Source organism: Oncorhynchus masou, chromosome 15 (genome assembly GCF_036934945.1).
Source record: "Oncorhynchus masou masou isolate Uvic2021 chromosome 15, UVic_Omas_1.1, whole genome shotgun sequence".
NCBI lineage: Eukaryota > Metazoa > Chordata > Actinopteri > Salmoniformes > Salmonidae > Oncorhynchus > Oncorhynchus masou.
Genome location: NC_088226.1, coordinates 70,372,989 through 70,400,187, shown reverse-complemented (window position 1 = coordinate 70,400,187; position 27,199 = coordinate 70,372,989). Strand labels below are relative to the sequence as shown.

Genomic DNA, 27,199 nt, shown 5'->3' with positions numbered 1-27,199 from the left:
CCCAGCTGTAAAGACAGCCCCCCCCAACACACCATATCTCCTGAAACATCTCCCCCAGCTGTAAAGACAGCCCCCCAACACACCATATCTCCTGAAACATCTCCCCCAGCTGTAAAGACAGCCCCCCCAACACACCATATCTCCTGAAACATCTCCCCCAGCTGTAAAGACAGCCCCCCCAACACACCATATCTCCTGAAACATCTCCCCCAGCTGTACAGACATAGAGCCCCCCAACACACCATATCTCCTGAAACATCTCCCCCAGCTGTACAGACAGCCCCCTGTAAAGACAGCCCCCCCCAACACACCATATCTCCTGAAACATCTCCCCCAGCTGTACAGACAGCCCCCCCAACACACCATATCTCCTGAAACATCTCCCCCAGCTGTACAGACAGCCCCCCCAACACACCATATCTCCTGAAACATCTCCCCCAGCTGTAAAGACAGCCCCCCCAACACCATATCTCCTGAAACATCTCCCCCAGCTGTAAAGACAGCCCCCCCCAACACACCATATCTCCTGAAACATCTCCCCCAGCTGTACAGACAGCCCCCCCCAACACACCATATCTCCTGAAACATCTCCCCCAGCTGTACAGACAGCCCCCCAACACACCATATCTCCTGAAACATCTCCCCCAGCTGTAAAGACAGCCCCCCAACACACCATATCTCCTGAAACATCTCCCCCAGCTATACAGACAGCCCCCCCCAACACACCATATCTCCTGAAACATCTCCCCCAGCTGTACAGACAGCCCCCCCCAACACACCATATCTCCTGAAACATCTCCCCCAGCTGTAAAGACAGCCCCCCAACACACCATATCTCCTGAAACATCTCCCCCAGCTGTAAAGACAGCCCCCCAACACACCATATCTCCTGAAACATCTCCCCCAGCTGTAAAGACAGCCCCCCCCAACACACCATATCTCCTGAAACATCTCCCCCAGCTGTAAGACAGCCCCCCAACACACCATATCTCCTGAAACATCTCCCCCAGCTGTACAGACAGCCCCCCCCCAACACACCATATCTCCTGAAACATCTCCCCCAGCTGTAAAGACAGCCCCCCCCCAACACACCATATCTCCTGAAACATCTCCCCCAGCTGTAAAGACAGCCCCCCCCAACACACCCCTCCCACAGCCCCCCACACCATATCTCCTGAAACATCTCCCCCAGCTGTAAAGACAGCCCCCCAACACACCATATCTCCTGAAACATCTCCCCCAGCTGTAAAGACAGCCCCCCAACACACCATATCTCCTGAAACATCTCCCCCAGCTGTAAAGACAGCCCCCCCCCCCAACACACCATATCTCCTGAAACATCTCCCCCAGCTGTAAAGACAGCCCCCCCAACACACCATATCTCCTGAAACATCTTCCCCAGCTATACAGACAGCCCCCCAACACACCATATCTCCTGAAACATCTCCCCCAGCTATACAGACACATAGAAACATCTCCCCCAGCTGTAAAGACAGCCCCCCAACACACCATATCTCCTGAAACATCTCCCCCAGCTGTAAAGACAGCCCCCCCCCCAACACACCATATCTCCTGAAACATCTCCCCAGCTGTACAGACAGCCCCCCCAACACACCATATCTCCTGAAACATCTTCCCCAGCTGCCCCCCAACACACCATATCTCCTGAAACAAGACAGCCCCCCCCAACACACCATATCTCCTGAAACATCTCCCCCAGCTGTAAAGACAGCCCCCCAACACACCATATCTCCTGAAACATCTCCCCCAGCTGTAAAGACAGCCCCCCCAACACACCATATCTCCTGAAACATCCCCCCCAGCTGTAAAGACAGCCCCCCAACACACCATATCTCCTGAAACATCTCCCCCAGCTGTAAAGACAGCCCCCCAACACACCATATCTCCTGAAACATCTCCCCCAGCTGTAAAGACAGCCCCCCAACACACCATATCTCCTGAAACATCTCCCCCAGCTGTAAAGACAGCCCCCCAACACACCATATCTCCTGAAACATCTCCCCCAGCTGTAAAGACAGCCCCCCAACACACCATATCTCCTGAAACATCTCCCCCAGCTATACAGACAGCCCCCCAACACACCATATCTCCTGAAACATCTCCCCAGCTGTACAGACAGCCCCCCCCAACACACCATATCTCCTGAAACATCTCCCCCAGCTGTACAGACAGCCCCCCCCCCAACACACCATATCTCCTGAAACATCTCCCCCAGCTGTACAGACAGCCCCCCCCAACACACCATATCTCCTGAAACATCTCCCCCAGCTGTAAAGACAGCCCCCCAACACACCATATCTCCTGAAACATCTCCCCCAGCTGTAAAGACAGCCCCCCCCAACACACCATATCTCCTGAAACATCTCCCCCAGCTGTAAAGACAGCCCCCCCCAACACACCATATCTCCTGAAACATCTCCCCCAGCTGTAAAGACAGCCCCCCAACACACCATATCTCCTGAAACATCTCCCCCAGCTGTAAAGACAGCCCCCCCCAACACACCATATCTCCTGAAACATCTCCCCCAGCTGTAAAGACAGCCCCCCCCCCAACACACCATATCTCCTGAAACATCTCCCCCAGCTGTACAGCCCCCCCCCCCCAACACACCATATCTCCTGAAACATCTCCCCCAGCTGTAAAGACAGCCCCCCAACACACCATATCTCCTGAAACATCTCCCCCAGCTATACAGACAGCCCCCCCAACACACCATATCTCCTGAAACATCTCCCCCAGCTATACAGACAGCCCCCCCCAACACATCATATCTCCTGAAACATCTCCCCCAGCTGTAAAGACAGCCCCCCAACACACCATATCTCCTGAAACATCTCCCCCAGCTATACAGACAGCCCCCCCCAACACACCATATCTCCTGAAACATCTCCCCCAGCTGTAAAGACAGCCCCCCAACACACCATATCTCCTGAAACATCTCCCCCAGCTGTAAAGACAGCCCCCCCCCAACACACCATATCTCCTGAAACATCTCCCCCAGCTATACAGACAGCCCCCCCAACACACCATATCTCCTGAAACATCTCCCCCAGCTGTAAAGACAGCCCCCCAACACACCATATCTCCTGAAACATCTCCCCCAGCTGTAAAGACAGCCCCCCAACACACCATATCTCCTGAAACATCTCCCCCAGCTGTAAAGACAGCCCCCCCAACACACCATATCTCCTGAAACATCTCCCCCAGCTGTAAAGACAGACATATCTCCTGAAACATCTCCCCCAGCTGTAAAGACAGCCCCCCAACACACCATATCTCCTGAAACATCTCCCCCAGCTGTAAAGACAGCCCCCCAACACACCATATCTCCTGAAACATCTCCCCCAGCTGTAAAGACAGCCCCCCAACACACCATATCTCCTGAAACATCTCCCCCAGCTATACAGACAGCCCCCCCCCCCAACACACCATATCTCCTGAAACATCTTCCCCAGCTGTACAGACAGCCCCCCCCAACACACCACATCTCCTGAAACATCTCCCCCAGCTATACAGCCAGCCCCCCAACACACCATATCTCCTGAAACATCTCCCCCAGCTATACAGACAGCCCCCCCCCAACACACCATATCTCCTGAAACATCTTCCCCAGCTGTACAGACAGCCCCCCAACACACCACATCTCCTGAAACATCTCCCCCAGCTATACAGCCAGCCCCCCCAACACACCACATCTCCTGAAACATCTCCCCCAGCTATACAGCCAGCCCCCCAACACACCATATCTCCTGAAACATCTCCCCCAGCTGTAAAGACAGCCCCCCAACACACCATATCTCCTGAAACATCTCCCCCAGCTATACAGACAGCCCCCCCAACACACCACATCTCCTGAAACATCTCCCCCAGCTATACAGACAGCCCCCCCCAACACACCATATCTCCTGAAACATCTTCCCCAGCTGTACAGACAGCCCCCCCCCAACACACCATATCTCCTGAAACATCTCCCCCAGCTATACAGACAGCCCCCCCCAACACACCACATCTCCTGAAACATCTCCCCCAGCTGTAAAGACAGCCCCCCAACACACCATATCTCCTGAAACATCTTCCCCAGCTGTACAGACAGCCCCCCCCAACACACCATATCTCCTGAAACATCTCCCCCAGCTATACAGACAGCCCCCCCCCAACACACCATATCTCCTGAAACATCTCCCCCAGCTATACAGACAGCCCCCCCCAACACACCATATCTCCTGAAACATCTCCCCCAGCTATACAGACAGCCCCCCCCCCAACACACCACATCTCCTGAAACATCTCCCCCAGCTGTAAAGACAGCCCCCCCAACACACCATATCTCCTGAAACATCTTCCCCAGCTGTACAGACAGCCCCCCCCCCAACACACCATATCTCCTGAAACATCTCCCCCAGCTATACAGACAGCCCCCCCAACACACCATATCTCCTGAAACATCTCCACACTTTTTATCCTTCTATAGAACTCAAACTCACCCTGAGGCGCGCTGAGACCATCCCATTAAACAATAGTGGAGGGTCTGTTATCCCCCCACCTTTGACCCTGTTCCTCCTTGTTAGCCAAATAGCCAACTTTGCCTGAAAATTTAACTAAACACATTTGGCCTTTTCCTTATTCGAATACCTGTACCCCATTATAAACATCTCAAAAGATGTCTGGGTTGTGTAAGATAGGCTCCTGCCACACCCACAGCCCAGGCTCCACACCCCGCTCTCATGTGGGCCTTTGCAGCTGTCAGACCCTCAGCACTGCAGAGTACAAATCAGAGAGACCTGCTGTACTCAGCCCCTCCAGCCTCACGAGGAACAGCTGTCGGTCCCAACCCTAATCCGCCAGCTCTCCTCAGCAGCGCGCATGCCGGTTGCATTTTATGCAGTTTATGCCACAGAGAAGATACCACCAGGTTGTTGATTATCTTCAACCTCCCACTATATGACACGTTGGACAGGGTTGTTGATTATCTTCAACCTCCCATTATATGACACGTGGGACAGGGTTGTTGATTATCTTCAACCTCCCACTATATGACACGTGGGACAGGGTTGTTGATTATCTTCAACCTCCCATTATATGACACGTGGGACAGGGTTGTTGATTATCTTCAACCTCCCATTATATGACACATGGGACAGGGTTGTTGATTATCTTCAACCTCCCACTATATGACACGTGGGACAGGGTTGTTGATTATCTTCAAACTCCCACTATATGACACGTGGGACAGGGTTTTTGATTATCTTCAACCTCCCATTATATGACACGTGGGACAGGGTTGTTGATTATCTTCAACCTCCCACTATATGACACGTGGGACAGGGTTGTTGATTATCTTCAACCTCCCACTATATGACACGTGGGACAGGGTTGTTGATTATCTTCAACCTCCCACTATATGACACGTGGGACAGGGTTGTTGATTATCTTCAACCTCCCACCAAATGACACGTGGGACAGGACCACCTCCACCTGGTCTGTGACAGCCCCCTCCCAGTTCTTCCTGACCCACCTCTCCGAACCCCCAACATTTTAAGCCAACACTTCACAACCCCACTGCAAACCCCTGGAAGCAGAGGTGTGGCCCTATCCCCCCATGCCCCACATAACAGAGCTTTTCTCTTGCTCCAGTTTACCTGACGAAGCTCCCTCGTACACCTTCAGACTGGTCTCTAGTGCCTGCATATCCTGACCATCCCTGACCATCACAGAAACATTGTCTGCATACGCTGACACTGCTATGCCTGTCACCACATCCATTCCTGTCCAGCATACTCCCTGCAGTCTCCTGCATAGCAGTCCTAAAAAAAAGGCTCAATGGCTAATGTATATAACTGCCCTGATAGAGGGCATCCTTGTCTAATGCCCCGTCTCACCCAGACTGGCCTACTGAGCCCCCTCCCACCTTGACCTTTACGCCCCAGCATACAGCAGCTTTACACAGGTCAAAAACCTTTTCCCAAACCCAAACATCACATTAAACAGATACTCATGGCCCACTCTATCAAAAGCCTTCTCTTGATCTAAAGTCCAAAGTTCACATGAGAACCTCTCGACAAGTCCAAAATGTCCCTGATTAAGAACAAGTTGTCCGTGATTGAACGTCCCGGTACACAATATGTTTGGTCCTTATGTACTATCGAGTCCAGATGGGACTACAGTCTGTTAGAGAGGACTTTGGCAAATATCTTGTAGTCCGCACAGAGTAATGCCACAGGCCTCCAGTTCTTAAGTTCACACAAGTCCACGAGGCACGACCGGGGGACATCTGGGTTAAGGCCTCTGCTAGTTCATGGGACAACAGGTCCATTTCATCCCTACGTGCCAGAGAGAGAGCTTAGGGAGTTCTGCGAACAAGACCTGAGCACACATAGGATCACACAGTTCTGCCCTAATACAACTCAGTATAAAACTCCACAGTCCGCTCCCGGATCTCCCCCACCACAGAGGTCACCCCCCATCAGACAGCCGTAGACAATGCAAACCCTTGCCTGAGGAGGAGTCTGATAAAAAGGCCTCCTCATCATCCTCTTCCTCAGACTCACTTTCCTCCTCATCTCCATCTCCTGCCCTTCCTCTCTGGTCAGCCCCCCCAGCCTCTCCCATCCCATCTCCTTTCTTCTCCCCCTTTTTCCTGTTCCGCTTGACACCCCCTCCCTCAGTCTCTTACCCTTCCCCATTATACTCTCCTCATCCACTACCTGACTAGACCCAGCCTCATCTACACCCCCTCCCTCAGTCTCTTACCCTTCCCCATTATACTCTCCGCATCCACTACCTGACTAGACCCAGCCTCATCTACACCACCCTCTATAACCTGACTAGACCCAGCCTCATCTACACCACCCTCTATAACCTGACTAGACCCAGCCTCATCTACACCACCCTCTATAACCTGACTAGACCCAGCCTCATCTACACCACCCTCCATAACCTGACTAGACCCAGCCTCATCTACACCACCCTCTATAACCTGACTAGACCCAGCCTCATCTACACCACCCTCTATAACCTGACTAGACCCAGCCTCATCTACACCACCCTCCATAACCTGACTAGACCCAGCCTCATCTACACCACCCTCTATAACCTGACTAGACCCAGCCTCATCTACACCACCATCTATAACCTGATCCCAGCCTCATCTACACCACCCTCTATAACCTGACTAGACCCAGCCTCATCTACACCACCCTCCATAACCTGACTAGACCCAGCCTCATCTACACCACCCTCCATAACCTGACTAGACCCAGCCTCATCTACACCACCCTCCATAACCTGACTAGACCCAGCCTCATCTACACCACCCTCCATAACCTGACTAGACCCAGCCTCATCTACACCACCCTCCATAACCTGACTAGACCCAGCCTCATCTACACCACCATCCCCTGACTAGACCCAGCCTCATCTACACCACCCTCCATAACCTGACTAGACCCAGCCTCATCTACACCACCCTCCATAACCTGACTAGACCCAGCCTCATCTACACCACCCTCCATAACCTGACTAGACCCAGCCTCATCTACACCACCCTCTATAACCTGACTAGACCCAGCCTCATCTACACCACCATCCATAACCTGACTAGACCCAGCATCATCTACACCACCATCCATAACCTGACTAGACCCAGTCTCATCTACACCACCATCCATAACCTGACTAGACCCAGCCTCATCTACACCACCCTCCATAACCTGACTAGGCCCAGCCTCATCTACACCACCATCCATAACCTGACTAGACCCAGCCTCATCTACACCTCCATCACTGGCATGACTAGACCCAGCCTCTGCTGTCTGCGTCTCATTGCCTCCTGCACCTTGACCTCGATTTCCCCCACTGGTGCTTGTACCCTCACCTTGTCTACGGCCTTTATGTGGCAGGCAAAGCTCTTATGCCCCAGATCCCCACACTCAGAACACCTTAGACTATCTGTGCTGGCAAACCCTGTGTAGAGCCCCTCCCCATGCCTCACTTTAAAGTGCACATTTAGCTGTTGCTCATTGTTATTCAGAAACATGAACACTTGCCTCCGGAACGAAACAACGTGCTTAACGGCATCTGCCTGAGGACCTGCCGACCCGAAAATCTCTAGCAGACTTACCAAAATGACTCCGCTCTTTCCTGATTTGATCATCCGTAATAAACGGATGCAAATTTGCGACTAACCACCCTGGTCGAATGGGTAGAAAGAGGTGAAATTGGCACCAACACACCCCTTGTAAATATTCCACTAGCAATGAGCCTACCAATCAAATGTGCTCTTTTTTAGGAACACAACCACAGCTTTGTTCATTCTGGAAGCAGAATGTATAAATTCAGCTCCTACCTGTTCACCGACCGCAAGCAGAACCTCCTCTATCTTAACTCCATTCTCAGGAACACACCACACATTCCAAACCCCAGGAAACTAACTCTGTCATCTTCCACCCTAACTTTGAAAAAAAAAACTGTGGATACCGTTAAAACAAATAGTGCATTAACCCTCCAGCAGAGAAAATAAAAATTGAAAGAAAAGACCAAGGACAGAATCAAGAAAAAAGTTAGGGCAGAGCCATCCACATCAAACACTCAAACTCCCAAAAACTCCCAGCATGCACTGCAAGACAGAGAGAGAGAGAGGGGGGGGACAGAGAGAGAGAGAGACACAGAAAGAGAATGGCTCGTCTGTCTGAAGCCAGCTATCGGAACGCCTCCTCAGCCTCCTGCCTCTTAAGGACATTAGTGGGTAAACCATGATAAAACATCTCTCTCAGCGGGCCCCCAGCCAGCCACCATGATAAAACATCTCTCTCAGCGGCCCCCAGCCAGCCACCATGATAAAACATCTCTCTGAGCGGCCCCCAGCCAGCCACCATGAGCGGCCCCCAGCCAGCCACCATGATAAAACATCTCTCTGAGCGGCCCCCAGCCAGCCCCCAGCCAGCCACCATGATAAAACATCTCTCTCAGCGGGCCCCCAGCCAGCCACCCACCATGATAAAACATCTCTCTGAGCGGCCCCCAGCCAGCCACCATGATAAAACATCTCTCTGAGCGGCCCCCAGCCAGCCACCATGATAAAACATCTCTCTGGCCCCCAGCCAGCCACCAGCGGGCCCCCAGCCAGCCACCATGATAAAACATCTCTCATGATAAAACAGCAGTGGCCCCCAGCCAGCCACCATGATAAAACATCAGTGGCCCCCAGCCAGCCACCATGATAAAACATCTCTCAGCGGCCCCCAGCCAGCAGCCACCATGATAAAACATCTCTCTCAGTGGCCCCCAGCCAGCCACCATGATAAAACATCTCTCTCAGTGGCCCCCAGCCAGCCACCATGATAAAACATCTCTCTCAGCGGCCCCCAGCCAGCCACCATGATAAAACATCTCTCTCAGTGGCCCCCAGCCAGCCACCATGATAAAACATCTCTCAGCGCCCCCAGCCAGCCACCATGATAAAACATCTCTCGCAGCCCCCAGCCAGCCACCATGATAAAACATCTCTCAGCGGCCCCCAGCCAGCCACCATGATAAAACAGCAGGGCCCCCAGCCAGCCACCATGATAAAACATCTCTCAGTGGCCCCCAGCCAGCCACCATGATAAAACATCTCAGTGGCCCCCAGCCAGCCACCATGATAAAACATCTCTCTCAGCGGGCCCCCAGCCAGCCACCATGATAAAACATCTCTCGCAGTGGCCCCCAGCCAGCCACCATGATAAAACATCTCTCTCAGTGGCCCCCAGCCAGCCACCATGATAAAACATCCCCAGCCCCCAGCCACCATGATAAAACATCTCTCGCAGTGGCCCCCAGCCAGCCACCATGATAAAACATCTCAGTGGCCCCCAGCCAGCCACCATGATAAAACATCTCTCTCAGAGGGCCCCCAGCCAGCCACCATGATAAAACATCTCTCTCAGCGGATAAAACATCCTCTCAGCGGCCCCCAGCCAACCACCATGATAAAACATCTCTCTCAGAGTGGCCCCCAGCCAGCCACCATGATAAAACATCTCAGCCAACCACCATGATAAAACATCTCTCAGTGGCCCCCAGCCAGCCACCATGATAAAACATCTCTCGCAGTGGCCCCCAGCCAGCCACCATGATAAAACATCTCTGAGTGGCCCCCAGCCAGCCACCATGATAAAACAGTGGCCCCTAGCCAGCCACCATGATAAAACATCTCTCTCAGTGGCCAGCCAGCCACCATGATAAAACATCTCTCTCAGTGGCCAGCCAGCCACCATGATAAAACATCTCTCTCAGCGGGCCCCCAGGCAGCCACCATGATAAAACATCTCTCTCAGCGGGCCGGGCCCCCAGGCAGCCACCATGATAAAACATTTCTATCAGTGGCCCCCAGCCAGCCACCATGATAAAACATTTATCTCAGCGGCCCCCAGCCAGCTGCCACACGCCATCCCACCATGATAAAACCAGACGCCCCAAAAACCTGGCTGGCACCCCACCACCTCCACTCTCACTGTCTGTTGTCGACAAAGAGCTGTGTGCGTGAAAGGGTTGTGTGTGTGTGTTGTGTCCATGTGTGTGCATCTGCGTGTGTATAGATTTTTATCGTGAGCTTCTGTTTGTATTCGTCTGCCCCCCCCAAACGCCTCAGCTGTCCCCGGGCTCTGAGGATGACGACGGTGAAGGTCCTATCTGTGAGAAGCTGGGGCGGATCCAGTTCTCGGTTGGCTACAGCTTCCAGGACTCCACCCTGACCGTCAAGATTCTCAAGGTATCAGTGACACGGTTACAAAGCCAGAATTGTGGGGTTTTAAATTCCCCGTACGAAATTGTACGTACGCGTTACTTGAAGTAACGACTGCTAATTGACATATATTGTTGTTATTATGAAGGGCCAGGAGCTCCCTGCCAAGGACTTCTCTGGGACCTCTGACCCCTTCGTCAAGCTCTATCTGCTGCCGGACAAGAAGCACAAACTGGAGACCAAGGTGAAGAGGAAGAACCTCAACCCTCACTGGAACGAGACCTTCCTGTTCGAGGGTACGTGGGGATTCTGATGCCCTTCTCATACCTGTATTACAGTACAGTTCTCTTCTCATACCTGTATTACGGTACAGTTCTCTTCTCATACCTGTATTACGGTACAGTTCTCTTCTCATACCTGTATTACGGTACAGTTCTCTTCTCATACCTGTATTACGGTAATGCCCCTCTCATACCTGTATTACGGTATAATGCCCCTCTCATACCTGTATTACGGTAATGCCCCTCTCATACCTGTATTACGGTAATGCCCCTCTCATACCTGTATTACGGTATAATGCCCCTCTCATACCTGTATTACGGTATAATGCCCCTCTCATACCTGTATTACGGTATAATGCCCCTCTCATACCTGTATTAAGGTATAAGGCTCTAATCATACCTGTATTACGGTATAATGCCCCTCTCATACCTGTATTACGGTATAATGCCCCTCTCATACCTGTATTACGGTACAGTTCTCTTCTCATACCTGTATTACGGTAAAATGCCCCTCTCATACCTGTATTACGGTATAATGCCCCGCTCATACCTGTATTACGGTATAAGGCTCTAATCATACCTGTATTACGGTATAAGGCTCTAATCATACCTGTATTACGGTATAAGGCTCTAATCATACCTGTATTACGGTATAAGGCTCTAATCATACCTGTATTACGGTATAAGGCTCTAATCATACCTGTATTAAGGTATAATGCCCCTCTCATACCTGTATTACGGTATAAGGCTCTAATCATACCTGTATTACGGTATAAGGCTCTAATCATACCTGTATTACGGTATAAGGCTCTAATCATACCTGTATTACGGTATAAGGCTCTAATCATACCTGTATTACGGTATAAGGCTCTAATCATACCTGTATTAAGGTATAATGCCCCTCTCATACCTGTATTACGGTATAAGGCTCTAATCATACCTGTATTACGGTATAAGGCTCTAATCATACCTGTATTACGGTATAAGGCTCTAATCATACCTGTATTACGGTATAAGGCTCTAATCATACCTGTATTACGGTACAGTTCTCTTCTCATACCTGTATTACGGTACATGCTCTAATCACACCTGTGTTACGGTAGAATGATTTTCTCATACCTGTATTAGGGTACAGTTCTCTTCTCATACCTGAGTTACGGTATAAGGCTCTAATCATACCTGTATTATGGTATAAGGCTCTAATCATACCTGTATTACGGTATAAGGCTCTAATCATACCTGTATTACGGTATAAGGCTCTAATCATACCTGTATTACGGTATAAGGCTCTAATCATACCTGCATTATGATATAAGGCTCTAATCATACCTGTATTACGGGTGAATCCTCTAATCATACCTGTATTACGGTATAAGGCTCTAATCATACTTGTATTACGGTATAAGGCTCTAATCATACCTGTATTACGGTATAAGGCTCTAATCATACCTGTATTACGGTATAAGGCTCTAATCATACCTGTATTACGGTATAAGGCTCTAATCATACCTGTATTATGGGCGAATGCTCTAATCATACCTGTATTACGGTATAAGGCTCTAATCATACCTGTATTATGGTATAAGGCTCTAATCATACCTGTATTACGGTATAAGGCTCTAATCATACCTGTATTATGGTATAAGGCTCTAATCATACCTGTATTACGGTATAAGGCTCTAATCATACCTGTATTATGGGCGAATGCTCTAATCATACCTGTATTACGGTATAAGGCTCTAATCATACCTGCATTACGATATAAGGCTCTAATCATACCTGTATTACGGTATAAGGCTCTAATCATACCTGCATTATGATATAAGGCTCTAATCATACCTGTATTACGGGTGAATCCTCTAATCATACCTGTATTACGGTATAAGGCTCTAATCATACCTGTATTACGGTATAAGGCTCTAATCATACCTGTATTACGGTATAAGGCTCTAATCATACCTGTATTACGGTATAAGGCTCTAATCATACCTGTATTACGGTATAAGGCTCTAATCATACCTGTATTACGGTATAATGCCCCTCTCATACCTGTATTACGGTACCTTACACAAGGTCGCCCTCTTTCTATCTCCTTTCTTACATTATTTGCTCAGAATATTTCCCAGACTATTACCTACAGTCGAAAAAATAACTTTTGGATATTAGATTGGTGGTCCACAGCCCACACACTCCCCCACAGCCCAGTTCACCTGACATTCACCCGGACATACTACATCCTGGACCTGGACCCATTAGGGTTGAACGGCAGGAACACAGATTTACCGGGATTTACCATGCAAAACCACTCCATTTTCCCATAACTGTGAGAAAACTGGTAATTTATAATAAATTATTCATATGAACAGCATGGAGTGAAATGGAACTGTTAAATTATATGAGATGTCTAAATCTGGGACAGGCGGCCCATCTCAGGGTGGGGACGGGCGGCCCGTCTCTGGGTGGGGACGGGCGGCCCGTCTCTGGGTGGGGACGGGCGTCCCGTCTCTGGGTGGGGACGGGCGGCCCGTCTCTGGGTGGGGACGGGCGGCCCGTCTCTGGGTGGGGACGGGCGGCCCGTCTCTGGGTGGGGACGGGCGGCCCAACTCTGGGTGGGGACAGACAGCCCTTCTCAGGGTGGGGACGGGCGGCCCATCTCTGGGTGGGGACAGACAGCCCTTCTCAGGGTGGCTTGGAAAATTCCCTAGAAAGGTAGGAACCAAGGTAGAAACCTAGAGAGGAACCTAGCTCTGAGGGGTGGCCAATCCTCTTCTGGCTGTGCTGGGTGGAGATTATAAGAGTACATGGCCATTAAGACCAGATCGTTCTTCTTCAAACGTTCATAGAAAATCAGCAGGGTCAAATAATAATCGCAGGTCAGCAGCTAAAGGAGAAAATGTTAGTTGGCTTTTCATAGCCAAGTATTTAGAAGTTGAGACAGCATGTGAGGTAGAAAGAGAGAGAGAGAGAGAGTTGAAAACAGCAGGTCCGGGACAAGGTAACACGTGTACAGGGTGTACAGGGTTCCATAGCCACAGGCAGAACAGGTGAAACTGGAGTAACAGCACGACCAGGTGCACTGGGGACAACAAGGAGTCATCAGGCCAGGTTGTCCTGAGGCATGGTCCCCGGGCTCAGGTTCTCCGGGAGGGGAGGGAGAGAGGGAGGGAGAGAGAGAATTCAAGGGAGCATACTTAAATTCACACAGGACACCAGATAAGACAGGAGAATTACACCAGATATAACAGACTGAATCTAACCCCCGGCACATAGACTATTGCAGCATGGATAGTGGAGGCTAAGACGGAGGGGTTGGGAGACACTGTGGCTCCGTCCGACAATACCCCCGGACAGGGCCAGCCATGCAGAATATGACCCCACCAATTTTGCGAAAGAACAGCCCCCACACCACTAGAGGGATATTAACAGACCATCAACTTATTACCCTGAGACATGGCTGAGTATAGTCTACGGAGATCTCCTCCACCGCATGAGCCCGAGGAGGCGCAAACTGGACAGGAAGATCACGACAGTGACTCAACCCACTCAAGTGACGCACCCCTCCCAGGGATGTCATGGAAAAGCACCAGTAAGCCAGTGACTCAGCCCCTGTAATAGTGTCAGATGCAGAGAATCCCAATGGAGAGAGGGGAGCCGGTCAGGCAGAGACAGCAAGGGCGGTTCATCGCTTCAGTACCTTGCCGTTCACCTTAGCACCCCTGGGACATACACTCAATCATAGAACCTACTGAAGAGATGAGTCTTCAGTAAAGACTTAAAGGTCGAGACTGAGTCTGCGTCTCTCACATGGATAGGCAGACCATTCCATAAAAATTGAGCTCTATAGGAGAAAGCCCTGCCTCCAGCTGTTTGCTTATAAATTCTAGGGACAGTAAGGAGGCCTGCGTCTTGTGACCGTAGCGCATGCGTAGGTATGTACGGCAGGACCAAATTGTGGGGAGATAGGTAAGAGATAGGTAGCATGGCTACAAGGCCCTCACCTGCATTTCTTCAGGAAATCTGACCAGGCCTCCAACCTGCTCCTCCCTGCCTATAGGCAGAAACTTAAGCAGGAAGCTCCTGTGGTTGGTAAGGACTGTTCAACATTGGTCTGAGTTCATCAGGAAGTGCATAGAGGATGTTGTTCCTACTGTGATTAGAACTTATCCAAACCATGGATTGATGGCAGCATTCACGCAATACTAAAAGTGCGAACCATGGCATTTAACCACGGCAAGGTGACTTGGAACGTGGACGTGTACAGACAGACCAGCTGTGACCTCCGTAAGGCAATCAAAGAGGCAAAAACATTAGTACAGAGAGAAAGAGGAGTTGCAAATCAACAGCTCAGACATGAAATGTATGTGGGCAGGGACTCCAGACAATCACATGTTATAAAGGGAAGCCAGCCACCTCGCGGACACCGATGCCTTGCTCCCGGACAAGCTAAACACCTTCTTTGCTGGCTTCGAGGAAAACAACACTGAGCTGCCGGCGTAGGCCTCCACCGTTCCTAAGTACTGTGTGCTCCCGATCTCCGTGGCCAATGTGAGTAAGACATATAAGCGTGTTAACCCTTGCAAGGCTACCAGCCCAGACTGGCATCCCAAGCCCTGTCCCCAGAGCATGAGTACACCAGCTGGCTGGAGTGTTTATGGACATATTCAATCATTCCCTATCCCAGTCTGTTGAGATGTCCACCATCATTCCTGCATCCAAGAAAGCTAAGGTAACTGAACTAAATAACTATCGCCCCGTAGCACTCACTTCTGTCATCATTAAGTGCTTTGAGAGGCTAGTTAAGGACCATATTGCCTCCACCTTACCCGACACCCTAGACCCACTACAATATGCTTATCGCCCCAACAGCACCCCTCCTCTACTCCCAGTTCACGCAAGACTGTGTGGCCACACACGTCTCAAACTCAATCATCAAGTTTGCTAACAACACAACAGTGGTAGACCTGATTACCAACAACGACGAAACAGCCCAAAGGGAGGAGGTGAGTGCCTTGGCAGAGTCAAGAAAACGAAGTACCTGATCGTGGACTTCAGGAAACCGCAGAGAGAGCACGCCCCCTTCCCATATCAACAGGGCTGCAGTGGAGTGGGTCAAAAGCTTCAAGTCCCACATCATTGAAGACCGGAAATGCACACCGACAGTGTGCTGAAGAAAGGAGTCTGAAGAAATTTTGCTTGACCCCCTAAATCCCTCACGAACTGCTACAGATTCACCATTGAGAGCATCCAGTCAGGCTGTATCACTGCCTGGTACGGCAATTGCACCCCCTGCAACCGCAGGGCTCTCCAGAGGGTGGTGCGGTCAGCCCAATGCAGCATAGGGGCACCTTGACTGACTGACAGCCAGGACACCGAAAGCATCCAGTGTCACAGGAAGGCCAAGAAGACCATCAAGGACCTCAGCCACCCGAGCCACGGCTGTTCACCCCACTCTTTACCCTACTACCATCTAGCAGGCAAAGACAGTACAGGTGCATCAAAGCTGGGACAGAGAGACTGATAAACAGCGTATATGCCCATTCCATCAGGGGTTAAACAGCCACATTTAACATTTACATTTAAGTCATTTGGCAGACGCTCTTATCCAGAGCGACTTACAAATTGGTGAATTCACCTTATGACATCCAGTGGAACAGCCACTTTACAATAGTGCATCTAAATCATTTAAGGGGGTGAGAAGGATTACTTTATCCTATCCTAGGTATTCCTTAAAGAGGTGGGGTTTCAGGTGTCTCCGGAAGGTGGTGATTGACTCCGCTGTCCTGGCGTCGTGAGGGAGTTTGTTCCACCATTGGGGGGCCAGAGCAGCGAACAGTTTTGACTGGGCTGAGCGGGAACTGTACTTCCTCAGTGGTAGGGAGGCGAGCAGGCCAGAGGTGGATGAACGCAGTGCCCTTGTTTGGGTGTAGGGCCTGATCAGAGCCTGGAGGTACTGCGGTGCCGTTCCCCTCACAGCTCCGTAGGCAAGCACCATGGTCTTGTAGCGGATGCGAGCTTCAACTGGAAGCCAGTGGAGAGAGCGGAGGAGCGGGGTGACGTGAGTGAACTTGGGAAGGTTGAACACCAGACGGGCTGCGGCGTTCTGGATGAGTTGTAGGGTTTAATGGCACAGGTAGGGAGCCCAGCCAACAGCGAGTTGCAGTAATCCAGACGGGAGATGACAAGTGCCTGGATTAGGACCTGCGCCGCTTCCTGTGTGAGGCAGGGTCGTACTCTGCGGATGTTGTAGAGCATGAACCTACAGGAACGGGCCACCGCCTTGATGTTAGTTGAGAACGACAGGGTGTTGTCCAGGATCACGCCAAGGTTCTTAGCGCTCTGGGAGGAGGACACAATGGAGTTGTCAACCGTGATGGCGAGATCATGGAACGGGCAGTCCTTCCCGGGAGGAAGAGCAGCTCCGTCTTGCCGAGGTTCAGCTTGAGGTGGTGATCCGTCATCCACACTGATATGTCTGCCAGACATGCAGAGATGCGATTCGCCACCTGGTCATCAGAAGGGGGAAAGGAGAAGATTAATTGTGTGTCGTCTGCATAGCAATGATAGGAGAGACCATGTGAGGTTATGACAGAGCCAAGTGACTTGGTGTATAGCGAGAATAGGAGAGGGCCTAGAACAGAGCCCTGGGGGACACCAGTGGTGAGAGCGCGTGGTGAGGAGACAGATTCTCGCCACGCCACCTGGTAGGAGCGACCTGTCAGGTAGGACGCAATCCAAGCGTGGGCCGCGCCGGAGATGCCCAACTCGGAGAGGGTGGAGAGGAGGATCTGATGGTTCACAGTATCGAAGGCAGCCGATAGGTCTAGAAGGATGAGAGCAGAGGAGAGAGAGTTAGCTTTAGCAGTGCGGAGCGCCTCCGTGATACAGAGAAGAGCAGTCTCAGTTGAATGACTAGTCTTGAAACCTAACTGATTTGGATCAAGAAGGTCATTCTGAGAGAGATAGCGGGAGAGCTGGCCAAGGACGGCACGTTCAAGAGTTTTGGAGAGAAAAGAAAGAAGGGATACTGGTCTGTAGTTGTTGACATCGGAGGGATCGAGTGTAGGTTTTTTCAGAAGGGGTGCAACTCTCGCTCTCTTGAAGACGGAAGGGACGTAGCCAGCGGTCAGGGATGAGTTGATGAGCGAGGTGAGGTAAGGGAGAAGGTCTCCGGAAATGGTCTGGAGAAGAGAGGAGGGGATAGGGTCAAGCGGGCAGGTTGTTGGGCGGCCGGCCGTCACAAGAAGCGAGATTTCATCTGGAGAGAGAGGGGAGAAAGAGGTCAGAGCACAGGGTAGGGCAGTGTGAGCAGAACCAGCGGTGTCGTTTGACTTAGCAAACGAGGATCGGATGTCGTCGACCTTCTTTTCAAAATGGTTGACGAAGTCATCTGCGGAGAGGAGGAGGGGGGGGGGAGTAGGATTCAGGAGGGAGGAGAAGGTGGCAAAGAGCTTCCTAGGGTTAGAGGCAGATGCTTGGAATTTAGAGTGGTAGAAAGTGGCTTTAGCAGCAGAGACAGAGGAGGAAAATGTAGAGAGGAGGGAGTGAAAGGATGCCAGGTCCGCAAGTTTTCCTCCATTTCCGCTCGGCTGCCCGGAGCCCTGTTCTGTGAGCTCGCAATGAGTCGTCGAGCCACGGAGCGGGAGGGGGAGGACCGAGCCGTCCTGGAGGATAGGGGACATAGAGAGTCAAAGGATGCAGAAAGGGAAGAGAGGAGGGTTGAGGAGGCAGAATCAGGAGATAGGTTGGAGAAGGTTTGAGCAGAGGGAAGAGATGATAGGATGGAAGAGGAGAGAGTAGCGGGGGAGAGAGAGCGAAGGTTGGGACGGCGCGATACCATCCGAGTAGGGGCAGTGTGGGAAGTGTTGGATGAGAGCGAGAGCCACCACTAGAGGACTTCTGCCCAGTACCCTGCCCTCTGCTGCCCCTTAGTCAGTGGCCATGTCCGAATACCCATACTGGCATAGCACATACTTAAACTGCATACTATTTACTATTTAGCACATACTGTTTAGTAACGGGATTTAGTATGTCACGGTCACAAAGCTGTAGCGGCTCCTGATTGGCTGTGTAGGCGATTCAACCAAATTGGAGTTATAGTCCTACTCAGACTGGTTATAGACAGACTATCACATTCAACCTAATGGAGTAATAGACCTACTCATACTATACTGTAGTAGACCATACAGAACATCTGTCCTATTTAACTACAGGAGGTGTCTAAATGGAGATGGCTCATAATAATGGCTGGAATGGAGTTCATGGAATGGAGTTCATGGAATGGAGTTCATGGAATGGAGTTCATGGAATGGTATCAAACATGGAAACCACGTGTTTGATGTACTCGATACCATTCCATTAATTCCCTTCCAGAACATATTATGAGCCGATCCTCCCCGATTAAAGGTGCCACCAGCCGCCTGTGATTTCAACATAGTTATTAGCGAAAAGCAAAGTTCTCTAATCAATTTAATTTATATAATGTTTAAATGCCAGTAAAATTAGATTAAATACAGTAAAATGCACAGTAAAATGTAGACAGTCATCTCACATTCAGAACCACTGGTCAGCAACATAATGAAATAAAGCACTGATCATTGGGAACAGAGATCAGAAATGACTGCTCAGGCGTGATTCATACATTAAATAATTAGATAGTTAGTTAAACAATCCACGTGTCCAAATCAAAACACCTGATTAACGTGACGTCAACAACGCAGCAGTCACGTCCTGAGTCCCCAGAGCGGACACATTCACCAATCAAAAGACCTGATTAACGTGACGTCAACAACGCAGCCTCACGTCCTGAGTCCTGAGTCCCCGGAGCGGACACATTCACCAATCAAAAGACCTGATTAACGTGACGTCAACAACGCAGCCTCACGTCCTGAGTCCTGAGTCCCCGGAGCGGACACATTCACCAATCAAAAGACCTGATTAACGTGACGTCAACGATGCAGCAGTCACGTCCTGAGTCCCCAGAGCGGACACATTCACCAATCAAAAGACCTGATTAACGTGACGTCAACAACGCAGCCTCACGTCCTGAGTCCTGAGTCCCCGGAGCGGACACATTCACCAATCAAAAGACCTGATTAACGTGACGTCAACAACGCAGCCTCACGTCCTGAGTCCTGAGTCCCCGGAGCGGACACATTCCAATCAAAAGACCTGAGTAACCTGAGTCCTGAGTCCTGAGGAGCGGACACATTCACCAATCAAAAGACCTGATTAATGTGGACAGCCTCACGTCCTGAGTCCTGAGTCCCATTCGGACGGACAATCAAAAGACCTGATTAACGTGACGTCAACAACGCAGCCTCACGTCCTGAGTCCTGAGTCCCCGGAGCGGACACATTCACCAATCAAAAGACCTGATTAACGTGACGTCAACAACGCAGCCTCACGTCCTGAGTCACCAATCAAAGACCCCCCGGAGCGGACACATTCACCAATCAAAAAATATGGTTTTGTATTTACACTGAACAAAAATATAAAACGCAACAATTTAAAAGATTTTACTGAGTTTACAGTTCATATAAGGAAATGAGTCAAATGAAATATATTCATTAGTCCCTAATCTATGGATTTCACATGACTGGGAATATAGATATACATTTGTTGGTCACAGATACCTTAAAAAAGTAGGGGTGTCCATCAGAAAAACAGTCAGTATCTGGTGTGACCATCATTTGCCTCATTCAGCGCTACACATCTCTTTCACATAGATTTGTCAGGCTGTTGATACTGCTGTCCTGAGTGATACTGCTACATCTGTGGTCTGTGGAATGTTGTCCCACTCCTCTTCAATGGCTATGCGAAGTTGCTGGATATTGGCGGGAACTGGAACACGCTGTCGTACACGTTGATCCAGAGCATCACAAACATGCTCAATGGGTGAAATATCTGGTGAGTTGCATGCTACGGAAGAACTGGGACATTTTCACCTTCCAGGAATTGTGTACAGATCCTTGTGACATGTGGCCGTGCATCATCATAATGAAACATGCGGTGATGGAGGCGGATGAATGGCAAGACAACGGGCCTCAGAATTCTCATCACTGTTCTCTCTGTGCATTCAAATTGCCATAGATAAAATGCAATTGTGTTCATTATCCGTAGCTTATGCCTGCCCATACCATAACCCCACCGCCACCATGGGGCAAACCGTTCACCCACACAATGCACCCACACGACGCACCCACACGACGCCATCAACTGCCCAGTACAGTTGAAACAGGGATTCATCCTTGAAGAGCACACTTCTCCAGCGTGCCATTGGCCGTCGAAGGTGAGCATTTACCCACTGAAGTTGGCTACGACGCCGAACTGCAGTCAGATCACGACCCTGGTGAGGACGACAAGCATGCAGATCAGCTTCTCTAAGAAGAAGGTTTCTGACAGTTTCTCTGGCTGTTCAAAGCAACGGTCTCAGACGTTCTTGCAGGTGACGGCCGGATGCAGAGGTCCTGGGCAAGGTGGCACGTGGTCTGCGGTTGTGAGGACAATATGACGTGCTTCCAAATTCTCTAAAACAACGCTGTAGGTGGTTTATGGTAGAGAAATTATCTGGCAACTAGCTCTGGTGGACATTCCTGTAGTCAGCATGACAACAAGGTACAAATGTGTCGTTCTGTCCCTGAACAGGCAGTTAACCCACTGTTCCTAGGCCGTCATTGAAAATAAGAATTTGTTCTTAACTGACTTGCCTGGTTAAATAAAGGTCAAATAAAATAAAAAATTGCTCATTAATGTGGATGTAAACAAATATGTGCACAAGATTGGAGCCGAATAAGTGTTTTGTTTGTATGGAAAATTTCTGGGATCTTTTATTTCAGCTCATGAAGCATGGGAACAACACTTTGCATGCTGCGTTTATATTTTTGTTCAGTTTAAAAGCTCTGACATAGGCCAAGAGAACAATAAACATTTTTCAGCAAGAAAACAGAAATCTGCTTTGCATAAAATTTAAATTTAAATATTTCTGTTTTAAAAGATGTAGCCTACGATTAGTTGAATTTTTTTTTTTTTAAGGAGAACAAAAATGACTTAGTAGCCTAGTTTTGTTGTTGGCTACTTGAAGAGAATTCAAATTTCACTAGATGAACCCCGAAATGAGTAAATCATCTTTGCATTTAGACCATAATCGATTTTCAAAATTTTGCATAGTATTAAACATGCATGTTACTAGCATCCTACCACTCTACCCTGAACCTTAGTCACTGTTAATAGCATCCTACCACCCTGAACCTTAGTCACTGTTACTAGCCTCCTACCACCCTGAACCTTAGTCACTGTTACTAGCATCCTACCACCCTGAATCTTAGATACTGTTACTAGCCTCCTACCACCCTGAATCTTAGATACTGTTACTAGCCTCCTACCACCCTGAACCTTAGTCACTGTTACTAGCATCCTACCACCCTGAATCTTAGATACTGTTACAAGCATCCTACCACCCTGAATCTTAGTCACTGTTACTAGCCTCCTACCACCCTGAACCTTAGTCACTGTTACTAGCCTCCTACCACCCGGTACTCTACCCTACCTTAGTCACTGTTACTAGCCTCCTACCACCCGGTACTCTACCCTACCTTAGTCACTGTTACTAGCCTGCTACCACCCAGCACTCTATCCCGAACCTTAGTCACTGTTACTAGCCTCCTACCACCCTGAACCTTAGTCACTGTTACTAGCCTCCTACCACCCTGAATCTTAGATACTGTTACTAGCCTCCTACCACCCTGAATCTTAGATACTGTTACTAGCATCCTACTACCCTGAATCTTAGATACTGTTACTAGCCTCCTACCACCCTGAACCTTAGTCACTGTTACTAGCCTCCTACCACCCTGAACCTTAGTCACTGTTACTAGCCTCCTACCACCCTGAACCTTAGTCACTGTTACTAGCATCCTACCACCCTGAATCTTAGATACTGTTACTAGCCTCCTACCACCCTGAATCTTAGATACTGTTACTAGCCTCCTACCACCCTGAACCTTAGTCACTGTTACTAGCATCCTACCACCCTGAATCTTAGATACTGTTACTAGCATCCTACCACCCTGAATCTTAGTCACTGTTACTAGCCTCCTACCACCCTGAACCTTAGTCACTGTTACTAGCCTCCTACCACCCGGTACTCTACCCTACCTTAGTCACTGTTACTAGCCTCCTACCACCCGGTACTCTACCCTACCTTAGTCACTGTTACTAGCCTGCTACCACCCAGCACTCTATCCCGAACCTTAGTCACTGTTACTAGCCTCCTACCACCCTGAACCTTAGTCACTGTTACTAGCCTCCTACCACCCTGAATCTTAGATACTGTTACTAGCCTCCTACCACCCTGAATCTTAGATACTGTTACTAGCATCCTACTACCCTGAATCTTAGATACTGTTACTAGCCTCCTACCACCCTGAACCTTAGTCACTGTTACTAGCCTCCTACCACCCTGAACCTTAGTCACTGTTACTAGCCTCCTACCACCCGATACTCTACCCTACCTTAGTCACTGTTACTAGCCTGCTACCACCCAGCACTCTATCCCGAACCTTAGTCACTGTTACTAGCCTCCTACCACCCTGAACCTTAGTCACTGTTACAAGCATCCTACCACCCTGAATCTTAGATACTGTTACTAGCATCCTACCACCCTGAACCTTAGTCACTGTTACTAGCATCCTACCACCCTGAACCTTAGATACTGTTACTAGCCTCCTACCACCCTGAACCTTAGTCACTGTTACTAGCCTCCTACCACCCTGAACCTTAGTCACTGTTACTAGCCTCCTACCACCCTGAACCTTAGTCACTGTTACTAGCCTCCTACCACCCTGAACCTTAGTCACTGTTACTAGCCTCCTACCACCCGGTACTCTACCCTACCTTAGTCACTGTTACTAGCCTCCTACCACCCGGTACTCTACCCCTTAGAGACTGTTACTAGACGGCTACCACCTGGTACTCAACCCTGCACCTTAGAGACTGCTGCCCTATGTACATAGTCACTGAACACTGGTCACTTTAATAGTGTTAATATATCTACTGCTGTGCTACATTTTTAAAAATAATTTCATCATTTTTTGATTATTCCCGCTCCTGTTTGTCGTTTCCTGTATTGATTGACAGGAACTAGTAACACCAGCATCTTACTGCATCCACCGTAACACCTGCTAACTGTGTACACGACCAGTACAATTCGATTTGATTCGCTCAGCTTCTTGTTGAGGATATATGTCAGTCTTTTATTTAACCAGGAAGTCCTATTGAGGTCAAAAGACCTCTTTCCCAAGTGTGACTGCTTTCACACAACGATTTTCTATCTATATCTCTCGCTGTTTCTCCTTCTCTCTGTTCCTGCCTCTTTCTCTACCCCCCTCCCTCCCACCCAGGTTTCCCGTATGAGAAGGTGAGGAGAGGACTCTGTACCTCCAGGTGTTGGACTTTGACCGGTTCAGTCGTAACGACCCCATCGGGGAGGTTTCCATCCCTCTCAACAAGCTCAGTGACCTGGGACACATGCAGACCTTCTGGAAGGAGCTCAAACCCTGCATGGATGGAGCGGTAGGTAGGGTTGGGGTCAACGGTTTCCCACGTTGTCACACCGGACAGTCTTTCTCCATTCAACCTGTTTACAGCTTAATAATAATAATATAATAATAATATATCCCATAATAATAATATATCCCATTTAGCAGACGCTTTTGTCCAAAGCGACTTACAAGTCGGCTGGGGCCACTACTTTTACATATGGGTGGCCCTAGCGGGAATCGAACCCACGACGCTTGGCGTTGCAAGCGCCATGCTCTACCGACTGAGCCACACAGGACCCTTATTTCTCTGGGTTTAATCTGTGTCCAGTAATCTGTCCCAGACCAGGGCCCGTACTCACTAAGTGTCTCAGAGTAGGTTTGCTACTTTGATCGAGGATCAGGTCTCCCTATTAGTCATTATGATTTAACGTGTGAAACTGTTCCGGGGTTTAGTGCTCCAACACTAAGATGCTTTGTGAGTATATAGGCTCAGGTCTGTGATCTGTCTACACCGCATGTATTAAGTGACTAACTGCTGTCTGTCTGTCTGTCTGTCTGTGTGTCTGTGTGTCTGTCTGTCTGTCTGTCTGTCTGTCTGTCTGTCTGTCTGTCTGTGTGTCTGTCTGTCTGTCTGTCTGTCTGTCTGTCTGTCTGTCTGTCTGTCGTTCTGTCTGTCTGTCTGTCGTTCTGTCTGTCGTTCTGTCTGTCTGTCTGTCTGTCTGTCTGTCTGTCGTTCTGTCTGTGTGTCTGTCTGTCTGTCGTTCTGTCTGTCTGTCGTTCTGTCTGTCTGTCGTTCTGTCTGTGTGTCTGTGTGTCTGTGTGTCTGTGTGTCTGTGTGTCTGTGTGTCTGTGTGTCTGTCTGTCTGTGTGTCTGTGTGTCTGTCTGTCTGTCTGTCGTTCTGTCTGTCTGTCTGTCTGTCTGTCTGTCTGTCTGTCGTTCTGTCTGTCGTTCTGTCTGTCTGTCTGTCGTTCTGTCTGTCGTTCTGTCTGTCGTTCTGTCTGTCTGTCTGTCGTTCTGTCTGTCGTTCTGTCTGTCGTTCTGTCTGTGTGTCTGTCTGTCTGTCGTTCTGTCTGTCTGTCTGTCGTTCTGTCTGTCTGTGTGTCTGTCTGTCTGTCTGTCTGTCTGTCTGTCTGTCTGTCTGTCTGTCTGTCGTTCTGTCTGTCTGTCTGTCTGTCTGTGTTCCCCAGGGGAGGCGTCTGGGGACCTGCTGGTGTCTCTGTGCTATAACCCAACAGCCAACACCATCACTGTGAACATCATCAAAGCACGCAATCTCAAAGCCATGGACATAGGAGGAACATCAGGTTAGTCTTCTCTCCTTCCCTCCTTCCCCCTTCCCTGCCTCCCCTATAACCCTCTCAAAGCCATGGACATAGGTGGAAGATCAGGTTAGTCTCCTCTCCTTCCCTCCTTCCCCCTTCCCTGCCTGTCCCCCTATAACCCTCTCAAAGCCATGGACATAGGTGGAAGATCAGGTTAGTCTCCTCTCCTTCCCTCCTTCCCCCTTCCCTCCCTCCCCTATAACCCTCTCAAAGCCATGGACATAGGAGAAAGATCAATTTAGAATCCTCTCCTTCCCTCCTTCCCCTATAACCCTCTCAAAGCCATGGACATAGGAGGAAGATCAATTTAGAATCCTCTCCTTCCCTCCTCCCCCTTCCCTCCTCCCCTGTAACCCTCTCAAAGCCATGAATATAGGAGTTAGCAGTTTAATATAGCAGTTTAGAATCCTCTCCTTCTCTCTTAAGAAGCAGTGCGGCTTGGTTGGGTTGTGTATCGGAGGACGCATGACTTTCAACCTTCGTCTCTCCCGAGCCCGTACGGGAGTTGTAACGATGAGACAAGATAGTAGCTACTAAACAATTGGAAACCACGAAATTGGGGAGAGAAAGGGGTAAAAAAAAATATTAAAAAAATATAAAAAAGATACAGCATCTGAATAACCCTCTCAAAGCCATGGACATTGGGTCTCCCTCCTTCCCTCCCTCATTCCCTCCACCATCACCCCCTGAATCCCTTTCTCAAAGCCTTTGTCTCTGGGAGTCTTGGGGAGTCTCTGGGAGTCTCGGGGAGTCGCTGAGAGTCTTGGGGAGTGTCGGAAAGACTCTGGGAGTCTCTGGGAGTCTTGGGGAGTCTCGGGAAGACTCTGGGAGTCTCTGGGAGTCTCTGTGAGTCTTGGGGAGTGTCGGGAAGACTCTGGGAGTCTCTGGGAGTCTCGGGGAGTCTCTGGGGGTCTCGGAAGACTCGGGAGTCTCGGGAGTCTCGGGGTTTGTAGAATCTTTGGAGTTCTAATCCCGTATTTCCTAACCATATCTGACTGTTTCTCATAGGACAAGTGGAAGAACAGAGGTTGGGTGATAGACATAGAGACACAGAAATAAATTATGGGCACAGTCGATCGGCTAAGCCGGGTCTATATCCCCCCATGTCCAAGAGTGCATGAGTGGTCTGGAGTCCTGGGTTTTACTGCTACACCAGACTCCATTATAAGTCCTGAGTGTTACTGCTACACCAGACTCCATTATAAGTCCTGAGTGTTACTGCTGCACCAGACTCCATTATAAGTCCTGAGTGTTACTCTTACACCAGACTCCATTATAAGTCCTGAGTGTTACTGCTACACCAGACTCCATTATA

The 27,199-nt window shown here is 49.7% G+C and overlaps 1 pseudogene; it reads left to right on the top strand.

Annotated features, from left to right (window-relative positions):
• Positions 1-27,199, top strand: part of LOC135556748 (synaptotagmin-7-like) — a 120,617-nt pseudogene that overhangs the window by 88,106 nt on the left and 5,312 nt on the right.